Genomic DNA, 12616 nt, shown 5'->3' on the forward strand with positions numbered 1-12616 from the left:
GGTAGAACAGATTTGGTATTCAGTGAAAGATTGCCAAGTGAACAAATGTGTTAGATCTGAAACACTATTAATACACTGATGCCAAATGGTGGGGGGACTAAAAGACCCAAGGAAGTGGTGTGGCAGCAGCTAAAAGCGCAGGGTCTGGGTGCTGTCTCCATCAGGAGCTATGTCCATGGACAACTAATTTTCCCTAAGCCTCACTTACCTCCTTTTAAAAAAAATTAAAAAGCACCTATTTCATTGGTTGCTGTGCAGATTAAAAAAAAATAGTTCACATAAATCCTTAGCACAGTGGTTGACTCATAAGTGCTCAATAAGTGGTCATTAATGTTCTTACAAATTGGAAACGAAATCCAAGCTTAGGGAAGTATTTATAAATCTACTGATGGCCGCTGAATTTCAGGAGGTGACAGTGACATAAAGCTAGCACTTAGCACTCATCCTAAGAAGTCCAAGTTCTTTCTTTGACGGGTGCCTGCCAAGACCAGGATTGAGTGACATCTTTCCAGGCTTCAGACCTTTGCTAGAAGATACCACAGAAGAATAAAGGTATAGAGTCTGGGTTTCCATGTATCAGTAGCAAGACCTTGCACCAGAATTTGTTGCTTCATTACTTAGTGTCTGAGCCTAGAAGAAAACATGTAAATTACACAGAAAGGCACCATATTGTTGGAGGCAAATGAGACCTTCATTATCCCTGTGTGAACAGGGCTTAGCCAACAGAGCAGAGAGAAACAGTAAACCCATCAAGGTCTGGCAGCACAGATGGGCACTCAAGAAGTTTCCAGGGACCCTCAGAGCAGGGCCAAACGCTGTCTTTATTCAAGCAGTTAACACATGGCTGGGCACGTGGTATCCCTGACGATCTGCTTCTCTGCAGCCTTCTCCAGGGGAGGCTGATCATCTACCCACAATCATCACCACCATGCCGTTAAAACACATAGCCCACATCACCCAGGTGGTTCGTATTCTCCTAATCCCCTACTGCCATTGATAGGAATTTCCACACCCATGTTATTCAAAGACCCTCCTGTCTCCAGGAGTTGCAATTATAACATTGTGGAGGCTGTAGGCTATGCCATGTCTCCTATCCCCACCTCTCTTACATACTGACTATATTCAAATTTATCCCCTGAGTTTACTGGGAACCATGGCACCCAGTGCCTGGCATGAAGCAGATACTCACTCAGCTTTTGCTGAATGTTGGCATTGGCTCACAGCCTTACTCTCCACCTCCCACCCCATAGTTGCCATCTCAGATGCCCTCAAGATTTGTAAAAGCATCTTATCTTCCAAGGTCTTGCTTTCCCTATTTCCATATCCTTCTCTGCCATTCCAGGAACTCATGTTTATGATCAGCCAACATCTACCTCTAAAACCTTGACCTTGAAAAATCATCCATCTGACTCAATTTTTATTCCTTCCCCTCTCCCTTTCTTCACAAACTTGACCCAAACCTGTCACCCCTCTCCTCAAGTCCTGTATTACATCTGTTCTCACTCTACCCCAGTCATCTCTTACATCCCATAGTAAAGGGCACCACATACAAATTCCCCCAGATCCCTTCGCAGTCAACTCCAAAATTAACTATATTTTCATCTGCTATTATTTCCTCTCTCGTGATCCCTTAGGAAAGGAAACGTCTTTTCAAAGTTAATCCCTCTGCTCTTGCATCTTATCATTATCTCCTTGAAATACTGCACGTTTCAGCAAACTGTCTCTTTCTTCCATGACTGTCTCTACAGTTACCTCCTATTTGTCAAGCCCAGTCAACTTTCAGTTCTTGACCTTAGTTGATTTATCTGAAGCTTTCGACAAGGTTGACCACATCCTTCTACTTAGAATCCTCTTCTTTGTCTTCTGAACTAGCATTGATCTTGGGTTTTTCTCTCATCTGGGCTGTTAGCTTTCTCTGGATCCTTTAGCTTTGGCCACTCTTTAAGTTCTGATATTCCTGGGGGATTTGTCCTGGATCCCCTTCTGGTCTCACTCTGTACCCTCTCCTTGGTTCATGGACACGCTCACATGGCTTCCACTCTATCTGTCCCTGTATCAGGACCCACAAAATCAGTACCTCCAGCCAAAATTTCTCCCTTAAGCTTCAGACCCAAATATCCAACTATACATGGAAACCACCTGGATTTCTCTCAGGCCCTCAGCACACTCCAGACCCTGTGCTGTCTCTTTCCCCATCATACCCACTCTGCTCCTGAATGCTCCATCTCACTAGATGGTCCCATCGCCCAACCAGCTGAGGCTCAGACATGGGAGTGACTAGGCCACAACCCGGTCTAGTGTTTTTCCTTCTCTCACTGAGACTGGGTGAGGAAAAGCTGGGCCACCATGGACTGACTGCAGCAGTTAGCTTTAACCTGAACAAGGAGGCACTTTCATCCGGGACAGAAAAGAGACTGTTACTAAGAAACAGACTGGGAGGTGGGGCCTCTGGGGTCTTGAAGAGAGAAAGAAATAGAAGTTGAGAAATGATCTCTGGTATTTAGCCAACAGGAGGGTCACGTTGTTGATCAACACCACTGAAGAGTTTCCATCAGTGTGCTCTGTCTCCCTGACAACTTAACCATCTCGCCATAGTGACCCTCACCTCTTCCTCCCTTGTGCTTTGGGATTTATGCACATGTCTCAGATCCTCCAGTACGCTATGGGCTCTGGAATGACGAGGCCACGTCTGATTCCTGCTACTCACCCAATAAACAAAGCCTGACACTAAGGAGGGACACAAGAAGTGTTTGTGGAATAGAAGGATAAATAGATGGTTAGGTAAATGAATAAATGTATGAGGAAAGGAAAGAACGAGTGAATGAATTAATGGATTGAGTTGAAAATGAGAACCCACAGATGATGGTAAGAATCCCAAGCAGTCATTATAGACAGTGATGAGATAGTATTCACTGCAGAGCATGACAGACAGAATAAACCCACCGAGATTAAGATGATGCCAAAATGCAAATACGGTTCCAGGTCTGAAAACAGAGAAACACTCCTCAGGTCCCAATAACCCCCATGTTTAATCCCAATAACCCTAGAGTCACCATATGTGGATGTGGGTACTGGTTTTCTGGAACTGTTCACTTTTATAAAGTCCTAATTCTTCCTCCTAATCATTAATAAACAGCCACAACACAACACTGTAATGGAGAATAATTGTGGCACACTCACAAGGTGCCATGTAATTCAAGTATCTCATGTAATTCTCACACAACAACAATATGAGACAAGTATTTATCCCATTTTATAGATGAGGAAAATGAACCTTAGAAAAGTTAGCTTTCTTAAGGTCACTCATCCACTAAGTACCAGAGCCAGAATTCATCAAACCCATGTCATCTGGCTTCAGAGCCATCTCTCCTAATCACTCTCCCATCAAGCTTTGCAGCAACACGTTCCCATGGCTGGCTATGACAGTAAGTGTCCATTCATTGAGTACTTACTATGTGATGCGCCAAGCACCCTATGGCCACTGAATCTGTGATAATCTCACGCCCAAGGCATTATTTTGGTCCTCATTTTATATGCTACTTATGTGTATATATATTTTTTATTAAAGTGTAGTCAGTTTACAATGTTGTGTCAATTTCTGGTATACAGCACAATACTTCAGTCATATAGGAACATACATATATTCGTTTTCATATTCTGATCCTCATTTTATAAACAAAGATGCTAAGGCTCATGGGCTCAAGTGACACCACTAGAAAATGGCAAAGCTAGAATCTGAAACTGAGTTGGTTTATTGCAAAACCCATGCTCTTACCACAACATACTACATCCCAGCAGCAGCACTCGTAATTTTTTCTCTTGTTCAATAGATGGTTGTGGGGTCATAGAAGGAGCCCTGTATTTGAAACTGGATTATCTGTGTTCTGGTCCTGTTTCCTCCATTTAGGTCCACACCTTGGACAAGTCATTCAACGTTGCTGGGTCTGTTTCTTCATCTGTAAGATAGAGTAAATGATGCCCCTTGTTGAATGATGGTGAGGGTTAAATGAGAAGTCAATGTTGATGAAGGCACTGTGCAAACCTTTACTTCTGTGAAGTAGAATGGGGTAGATAGATGTGATCATGCTCGTCCTGGGAGTGGATAAAATGAGTCTCCCAGAGATTAAGTGTCTGTCTGGTCTAACAATCTCACAGAGAAGCCGTTCATTAGACCACGAATCAAGCCCAGATGTCCCAAGGCAGCAGTCTAAGTGCCTTCTGCTAGCTGGCCAGGGATGGTTATTTTGCCAGGATGAGGTTCTGCCAGCCCCACAGTGCTTCTTCAGTTTCAGTGTACAGCATCTCTTCCCCCTCCCACACCACCTCGCTCTTTCACGGCCCCTTGACATTCAGGGTAAAAGTCTTTTCCCATCTTTCCTTGGCTTAACTGTTGAATTAAGTGGTCTTGTTCTGTTAAAGAGTCCTTTCCAGGATGAGCAGTCTGAGAGGAGGCAGCGTGAGTCTGGTCAGGCATGCTTGTCAAGTGCAGGAGACCATCTGCTAATGAACATCCATCGTTTTGGAGCTGCTTGGGACTAAGCCATTATCTGTGTGCTCTTCACCTGACCCTTTATGAGCCAAAATTCATTCATTCCAATTCCAGGCTTAACTAGGAAGGCTTTACAACTCCTTTCTCCCCTGGTGTCATTTCTCTTCAATCTCCAGGACCCATTATGCAGCAATTTTGCTTTCTCCAATTTCATTTTCACTTTCAAAGTGAATGTCATTTGTCAGGCAAACCACATATTCTTTGGATCCCTATCTGTTAAATTATTTCTGAACTTGACTTTTTTGGGGGCCCCATTCTGGCTGACCTAAATTCTTCTCTGTCTTCTACCATTTCCCCCTTCTCTCTGAAGGCAGCCAATTGTGGCTTCATTGCCTAAAGAAGCTGTTTCTGGAAGCACTTATCTGTTACCCCAGTTGGAAAGTTATCATTCCTATCTAAATTAGCTAGTGTGATCTTTTATCTGTACTCCAGGCAGAACTGGTCCTTTGTACGAGAACACCCCATCAGGCTTCAGACCCATCCACAACATCATTCTCAGATGATTCTCTTTGGAACTAAGATTCAAATGTTTCAAATGCAAAGATCATTTCTGCAGCCCCTTTTTAAAAGAGCATGCTGCTCTTGCAGAGGTGATGCCTGGAATCCCAATTAGGCCAGCTCTTGCCCCAAGACCATCTCAGAGGAACTGTCCTATGGGTCTTTTCTGCCCTTGTATTGTCAACTATAGAGAGAATGCGTGATGGGGGCAGGGTAGGGGAAGCAGCCTCAGAGTAGCAAGGAATGATTTCACACAATTCATCTCCAGGGGTAGCAGCAAAAAGATGGTGCAGTGAAACCATGACAGTTAACATATGTCAAAACTGATCTCACAAGGGGGCTGGCAGCCTTCCTCCACCCCAGGTTGGACAGACAACGGGTAGAGTGTTGAGCTGGGTTGGAAGTACCCCGATTCCAGAGGACGTGACACATGTAAAGTCCACCAAGAATAACCAAGCTGGAGAAGAGACCAAACTGTGCAAAGGATGGTTTAAAGAACTGGAATGTTTAGCCTGGAAAGGAGATCTTTTGCGGGGATAAGCAGGGTGGAAAATTTTATCTCAGACTGCTGTTTTACAAATTAGAAACCTGAGACTTGGAGAGCACAGACCCAGGGAATAACCAGAGTGAACTACCAGAGTGAACTTTTTAAAGAACAAATGAGATCATTTTGCTTTACCGCTTAAAACCCGCCAATGACTCTCACTGCTGTTAGAATAAAGGGCCAACCCAAAGCCACAACTCCAAGACCCCACATAATGGTGCTGGCCCCCCTGTACTTAGGAGAGGAGCAGCTAAGATGGTGCAATCAAGAGATCCCCTACTACCATGGTTTAGACAAGTAGAAGTTGATTTCTTTACCTTATTATAAACAACACTACAAGTTGCAGACCAGACCAGGCTTCAGTAGGAGCCAGTGAGCAGAAACTGTCAGCTGAATCTCCAGGAACATAGCCATGAATGAAAAGGAAAAAAAAAGATGCTTGCCTACTTCATCTACACGGAGGAGAGTAACAAGAGTAGATTGGACCAGAAACTGGAGGGTGGCCAACAGCTCGAGTAAGGATGAAGCACGTTTTAAAGGGAGGAGGTATGATGCTAATGCACAGGTGGTATGTGCTACAGTGAAGCACATGAAGACTGTTCAGTTTGGTTGTAAATAGAAAAGTTTGAATGATGAAAAAAAGTCAGAGATGAGCTGTCGAGGGCAGGCCAGGAGGCTCTGTCATTCATCAGGTGGCTTCTGTATCTGGGTGTAGATTGGTACCTCTAGAAGCCTTTACATTTCAGTGTCTAAGTATCAGCTCCTTGGGGAGGCACCCCCTTGTACCCCCATCTAAAGGCGCTGGCCCACCGTATCTCATCATATCTCAGCTTGACACCATGCTCACTTCTTTCACAGCACTTACACAACTTCTACTTTTTCATTTGATTTAATTATTTTGTCTACCTTTCCTCCTCATCCCCACCCCACTAGACTATAACTCCATGAAAGTAGAGTAAGGATCTTGTATGTCCTGCTCACACTACCTTATTAGTTCTCTGTTACTGCTTAACAAGGTGCCCTAAAACAGTAGCTTAAAATACTAAACATTTATTATCCACAGTTTCTGTGGGTCAGGAATTCAGAAGCAGCTCTAATAGGTGGTGGATAGGAGTCTTTCAAGATGTTGCAGTCAGTCTGTTAGATGGGCTGCAGTTATCTGAAGGCTGGGTTGGGGCTGAAGAATCTATTACAAAATGGCTCGCTTGCATGGTGTTGGTAGGAGGCCTCAGTGCCTTCCCGCCTGGGCCTCTCCAAGCACTGCTTGAGCATCCTCACAACATGGCAGCTGGCCTCCCGCAGTGTGAGAATTCCAAGAGGAAGCAAAGCAGAAATCACTGTGTCTTTTACGACCTGGCATGGAAGTCACAGACTGTCATTTCTATAATATTCTATCATTCACACAGGTCAGCTCTAGTCTCTGTGGAAGGGAGCCACACAAGAGTGTGACTATCAGAAAACAGGGATCATTGTGGGCCATCTTGAAGGCTGGCTAATACTGCTCCATCCCTCAGCAGCCAACATAGTATTGGCATACGGTAGGCACTTAACGTAATGGTTGTTCAATGAATGAACAAAGGGTGAGAGCTTAAGTAAATTCAAAACTATCAAGATTAGTAATTGAACATAGTCTTGAAATCAAGTCTTCAGTCTCCTGCTAAGTGCGCCTTCCCTACACCACAAGGCCCTCGTTAGGCCTCTGCCCACCATGTTCTGTCTTTTCCAGGACTCTGGTGTGCAGGCCTGTCTCTCCCAGCCTGCAACCCAGCCTGATGGCCTCTCCAGCCAAGACATGCATTTGCTGGGATATATCTTCGCTTTCGTGCCTGGCAAGGAGAGAGCAGGAACCCTGGGAGGCTGAGGGGCTGTGAAGGCCTGACAGATTCACAGGCAGTGTTTGACAATCTAAGGCCAAGGTTTGAAACTTCAGTGTTCAGAAGAATCAGCCAGGGAGTTGGGTGACATGTCCAGAGTGGGACCCAGGACTCTGCAATTTGGTGGGCTGGTGGGAAGTTCTCACTGTCAGTTACAGGACAAGCACTCCCACTGCTCAGGCTCCTTTGCACCATGGCGCACATCCTTCCTGAGTGTGTCCATAGAGGGGTGGGTGGGCTTGGGAAGAGGAGGCCCAGCCATAAAGCTGCCAGGGTAGGAGAATTTATATAAGCTCACCAGGAAAATTAAGCCTGGGGACAGAGAGCAAGAGGACAAGAGGTTCCTTAGTAGTTCATTTGTGTGAAACACAGATGTTGGGTGGTTGTGTTTTTTAGATTTTTTTTTTTTGCAGGGACTCTGTGTGTGTGTGTGTGTGTATGTGTGTGGTGTGTGTGTGTGTGTGTGTGTGTGTGTGTGTAAGTTAGCTTCCTCTGGTATCCAACCGGGATTTGATTCATTTAACTTGTTCAGAGTCAGTTGCAATAAACCAGGTGGTTTTGCATTGCTCATGCAAATTACTTTCTCCTCACACATGGCTATAGTCCCAGCTGCCAAAATGTTGTCATGTTCTTGTCTCCAGAGCCTTAATAAGAAGCAAAACTACAGCCTGCAGCATGTATGTTCTCAACAGTCTCTGTGGTCATCACTGAGCCTGTGGTCACTGCCACCCTCGTCGGTGGGCCAGTTCAAGCCAGGAGAAGAGGTGTACAGATGCCAGTGGGGCTGAAGGGCCAGGGCTCTGGTGCCTGGGCTCACAGATTTTGCTGACCTACTCAGAGTACCCCTTATTAGAGCCAAAAGAACCTTGAGTATGGAGACTAAAATCTCCAATTCCAGTCCTGCCTTTCTATTACCAGCTGGATTTGGGCTTGAACTAACAGTGGCCTAGTGCCCCAGTTCTTGAAAGAATTAATAAGACAATCAAAGTCAACTTCTCTGTTTTCACTTCATGGTGCAGAAAAAGATATTTGTACAGTACACTGGGGAAAATGTGAACGGTTACCTGCGGCCAAAGATGATCTCTAGAGGGTTTTAATCACTCCAGCCTCTGACCATACGCCCTATGGAAAAAGTAAACTGACTGCTCACCCAGATGAGGAGCCCTTGCAGCAAGAGGATTACACTTACTCACCCTGTGGACTCTTCCATGGTCATGTATCTTGCTTTGGCCAATGAGATGTGAGCAGAAAAAACATGCTACTTCCAAGCAGAGTCTTTCAGAGCCAGTACACACTCTGCCTTGCTCTTTCCCTCTATTACAGAGACCAGCAATGTTCTGGATACCGAAGTGAAGACTGTATGCCATATGGCCATTGGAGCAGAGCCATAGCCAACTCACAATGGCCAGAGAACATGAGCAAGGAATGAACTTCTTTTGTTTTAAGAGATTTGGGTGTTATTTGTTACTGCAGCAAAACTCATGCCATCCTGACCATGCCGTGACACATCCAACTGGAGTTTTCCTTTGTTCCCAAGGAAAACTCCAGTTCACTGAGAGTACAATGTTAGGCACTCGCATATACAAGCAGCAATGGAGGATGCATCATTTTTTCGAGTTTCTATCAGTGCTGTCCTCTGTGGGGTTCAGCTTAATCACCAAGCTTGTAAAGAGATGACTGAAAATTGTAGTTACCATATCCATGCAAAAGGAGATCATCTCTTTCTATGCCTCTTTCATAGACAATTAAAATTTCCCAGAAGCTCAGCTGAAGTTTCTGTAGCATATAATTATAACAATAATAAAGAGCATGGCTACAGTCACCTAGTATGAGTCCAAGTCCTGACTGGGTGACCTTGGGCAAGGGGTTTAATCTCATTTCTACATCTGTAAAATGGGAATAACAATAGGACTTAACTCAATGGATCGATGCAAGGAAGAAAAAAGTTAGTACCTGTAAGGGTTCTGGACCAGCACCTGGCACATAGTACACATTTTGTACATGTTAGTAGTGAACATCTGATGTATTCTTGGCTTCCCGTTTTATAGCTTTTCACTAGAAATCTTCTAATATTATAAGTCCCACCTTCATCTCCCTTACAGCAAATTTATCTTTGGCCAACCTTAACCCAGAATTATACAGGGAAGGGAACTCAGGGAAGCATAGTTCCAGCTTAGCTAGATTGACACAAAGCACAGCTACCACAGTCTGGAAGGGCAGAGATGTCAGACTGTGCTGCCAGGCTAAGGGTTTAGGGGACAGAGAAAAGTCTCAGAAATTTTTTGTTTTCAAGTAGACATGGCTTGATCAGCTTTGCATTTAAAAAGATCTCCTAGAAGAGTGTGGAGGTTCTCTAAAAAACTAAAAATAGAGTTACCATATGACCCAGCAATCCCACTTCTGGGCATATATCCAGAGAAAACTCTAACTCAAAAAGATGCATGCACCCCAGTGTTCATAGCAGTGCTATTTACAATAGCCAAGACACGGAAGCAACCTAAATGTCCACCAATGGATGAATGGATAAAGAAGATGTGGTATATACATACATACATACACACACACATACACACACACAATGGAATACTACTCAGCCATAAAAAAGACTAAAATAATGCCATGTGCAGCAACATGGACAGACCTAGAGATTACAATACTAAGTGAAGTAAGTCAGACAGAGAAAGACAAATATAATAAGATACCACTTATATGTGGAATCTAAAAGAAAATGATACAAATGAACTTAGTTATAAACCAGAAGTAGACTCACAGACATAGAAAACAAAATATGGTTACCAAAGGGGAAAGGGGTTGGGGGAGGAATAAATTAGGAGTTTGGGATTAACATATACACTCTACTATCTATAAGACAGATAAATAGCAAGGACCTACTGTATAACAAGGGAGTTATATTTGATATCTTGTAATACCCTACAATGGAAAAGAATCTGAAAAAGAATATATATATGTATATGTATATGTATAAGTGAGTCATTTGCTATACACCTGAAACTAACACAACATTGTAAATTAAATTTTACAATTGAAATTTTATTTCAATAAAAATAAATAAATAAACAAACAAACAAACAAATAGGATTTCCTAGGTGCCAGGGTGAAGAATAACTGGGGGGGCAGGGGTGGGAACAGGAAGCAGGAAGAACCAACTGTTGCCATATTTTGTAATTTCTAAGGTACAGCTTCAAATCTTGTGGAACAAGGTGAGATTAAGAATGCACAAGTAAACAATTGCTAGGGTAATTTTACTAGTGATTCTGATACAACACAAAACAAAATGTATGTGCACACACCAGATTAAGGTACTTCTGTTTTAAAGAGGCATTCAGCCTGCTTAATTAGTTTCCTAAAAGGTAGTGTTGTTATCGATTTCATTCTGAATTTTTGCCGTGAAAATTTGTCAACTGATCAGAATAACTGACTTCTACTTTCTCCTCATGTACAATGTAGAAAAAAGCTGTGAAAGATGTTGAATCCACTTTCCTAGAACCAAAGAGCTTTTTGACTGATGGCTTTAGACCCATGTGTAAAGTTCAGCTCTGAAAAATACATTTGGAAGTAGGAGAGAAGGAAACAGTCACCTCATGGAACATCCCTCTGCACTGAGTATCCATCCACATGTTCCCCTCTCTCCCCTGGCTTTCTTTGCGATCGCTTGGGCTTGTGTGGCCAATGGATGTGAACATACCTGGAGCTGGGGTGCCTCCTTTTGTATTCTATTCCCTACCGGTTGACATGGAGGTGACAGATGACAGAGCTACAGGATGAGGAGTGTTGTCTGACCAGGATGGGACTTCATGTGAATAGAGAAATGAGTTTTCACTATGAAAAATAATTGGGGATTTGTTACCTCGGCACGGCCTAGCATAGCCTGACTAAAATATTTGCCAAAGGCTGTATTAGGCACGTTCACACCTGCTTTCCTCACTGAGCCAGCCCAATGAGCCCATGATAAACGCAGGGCTTAGAAAGGTTGTGTAGCTTACCTAAGCTCACATAGCTTGTGAGTGGCGCTGATGGAACCTGAAACAATCGTATGGATCTAAAACCCATGATTTTTCTATCATAAATATGCACCATACCATAGCACGTCCTAGTACCTTCCCACTAAGGACCCTAAAGGACCTGGCCATGGATGGACAAGAGGTACTGGGAAAGACGCAAAGCTCCAGTTGGTCCAAGGCCCTCACCAGGTCTCCAAGTCTTCAGCTTTGCCTCTCTGACTTCTCTTTCAATTTTCTTCCCCTGTTAATTCTAGAGGCAAAGTAGCACTGTGGTTAAGAGCGTAGATTTCTTGGAGTTCTACCGCTCACAAGCTGTGTGACCTTGACCAACATACTTCACCTCAGCAAGCTTCAATTTCCTCATTAGCAAAAAAAAAAAAAAAACAAAAAAAAACCAGGATAAAAGTACCTACCTCATAGGGTGGCTAAGGACTACATGAGATGGTGTCTGCAAAGTACTCAGTGTGGGGTCTGGCAGATTAGAAGTAGCTGGTGAACAGCAGCTAATAAATATGATAGCCCAAAGCAGCCATTCATTTTAAGGAGCAATAGATTATTTCTTCCAATACATGCTTTCTCCAGGAGCTAACTGTATAGATGGCCTCAGGGCACAGTGGGACCACAGTCCCAACCTCAGAGCAAGGGGGTGCATTTTGTCAGCTTGCTCTCCTCTCTCTTGATTAAATTCACGCTTACACTTTGTTCCCATGGCTAGCTGCTGTCCTACTAAAGACTCTGGACCTGGCATCGGGCAGGCTGTTCATCTAAAGAGTGGAGCCTCCTCTAGAACAGAGGTCCCATCAGGAATCTCAGGACCCTCGAAATCAGTTCCTCGCCTGCAAAATGGGAATGCTGTTGTCCACTTTGCTGGGTTTATAGGGGAAATCAAAGAAAACCCCACTGCGGAGAGCCTGTGGCACAGTTTCTGGCACGGAACAGGCGTTTTGTAACTGAGCCATCTAAGTCTCATCGCCTCAGACGGGAGGCTGGGAGACACACACAGCTTTCATTTATTATTATTATTATTATTATTATTATTATTATTATTATTATTATTATTATTATTATTATTTTTTAAATTATGGTAAGAACACTTAACATCTACCCTCAACAAAAATTTAGGTGCACC

General features: G+C 43.6%; 1 long non-coding RNA gene across 3 annotated transcripts in view; it reads right to left on the minus strand.

The window, feature by feature from the left end:
* LOC116663214 overlaps positions 1-12616 on the minus strand; it is a 190163-nt gene that overhangs the window by 57743 nt on the left and 119804 nt on the right. For 2 of the 3 annotated variants that reach the window (XR_004319387.1, XR_004319385.1), the window contains one exon: positions 3769-3956. The exons of the other annotated variant lie outside the window; for it this stretch is intronic. This is a non-coding gene — a long non-coding RNA (uncharacterized LOC116663214). Of the gene's footprint in view, positions 1-3768; positions 3957-12616 lie in introns of those variants that run through there. 3 annotated transcript variants of the gene reach the window in all.

Source organism: Camelus ferus, chromosome 4 (genome assembly GCF_009834535.1).
Source record: "Camelus ferus isolate YT-003-E chromosome 4, BCGSAC_Cfer_1.0, whole genome shotgun sequence".
NCBI lineage: Eukaryota > Metazoa > Chordata > Mammalia > Artiodactyla > Camelidae > Camelus > Camelus ferus.